The sequence below is a fragment of the Elephantulus edwardii genome, unplaced genomic scaffold (genome assembly GCF_000299155.1).
Source record: "Elephantulus edwardii isolate Elephantulus edwardi_28Jun2011 unplaced genomic scaffold, EleEdw1.0 scaffold00123, whole genome shotgun sequence".
Lineage (NCBI taxonomy): Eukaryota > Metazoa > Chordata > Mammalia > Macroscelidea > Macroscelididae > Elephantulus > Elephantulus edwardii.
Window position 1 is genome coordinate 8,356,973 of NW_006399873.1, and position 1,429 is coordinate 8,358,401.

A 1,429-nucleotide genomic window follows, 5' to 3' on the forward strand; every position below is an offset into this window, starting at 1 on the left:
TATCAATCACAATATATTATTATGACAGTACCTTGCTACTTTAGGCAATATGAAGAGATACTTTTAAAGCATCACAAATAACCAGTAGGAAGTGCAAATAAATCTATTGTGCTAGACTATGCATTCAGAGGAAGTTTTGAGGTTGCTATATTTCTCCCCAAATCAAGGAAAATAGAAATTTACCTTCAAAGAGAGAGAAAGTCTTTTTACAGTAACAAAGTCCATTTACTGTCCCATTAAAAACAAGATAGTAAAGACAGTAAATACAAATAACTACTGAAATGAATGTTGATTTTAATTATCCTTTAAAAGCTTTTCTCACATTCCTGAAGGCCTACTGCATTTATTTGATCAAATCCAGTGCTTCTATTCTGTTACCTTCACATATAACCTCAAGGGCATTGACATTCGGATGACATTGTGATCACCAGACTTTAGATGACTCTGTACTCCACCATATTTTTCATCCCTGTCTTATTTCCCAGCCGCATTAGGACTAAGTGTATAATAGCCTAGGCTTTTTTTGGATTCTTAGCAGAATGTGTCAGGAAAAAGCCTGTGTTACCTCCAGGAAAAGAAGCTCTTTCTTATCAATTCCATAATTGCCATCCCAGTCAATACTAGCTAATTGAAATATCAGTGATTAATGATCTATCCTTTTAAAGCTTTTTCTTATCTCAGTGAGCTTTTGAAATCATACCTCGGAGGTTTATATCATTTTCCAGTAATTTTTTCCTTCTACTTTTAATTTTCCTGTCTTTCATCTTCATCAAAACTGTCCCTACTCAGGTGTCCAAGCTACATGTGTCATTTATTTCCTTTGTCACAGGCTCTTTTCTCATTCATATTGCCATAAGTCTTTCTGTCCTGTGGTGTCTATCCCTTTAATAGTACATATTTATCACAGTATTTTATCCCTTCCTACTGACTAAATATAGTTATATAATGGGCACAAAGAAAAAGAGTCTGATTAGCTAGTGACAGTCCCAATTGCTATTAGATATATATATATAGTATTACGACAGTTGTTTTTATGAAGTCATCAAAACCTACCCTTGATTAAAGGCTCACAAAAAGTTCAAGGACGTTGAAATATTTTACCACAATTTCATAGACTTTACATATATTAAACATATGTTGTATTTAGCATATATTGAACAAAGTTTTATTGGCTTAATATTATATTGTTGTTATTTGCTGTTGAGTTGGAACTGAATCATTGCTGACTCTCCAGCAGGTTTTCAGAGATAGTAAATCACATGAGAGGAGATTGTTTGTCCTTCTGCTATGGAGCTGGTGATGAGTTTGAACCATGTGCTTCTGGAATTTCAGCTCAGCTTCTTACCATTAGGACACCAGAGACTTCTTGAAATTATATTGTTGTTGTTGTTGTGTGCCATCAAGTCACCTGCAACACATAGTGACCTTA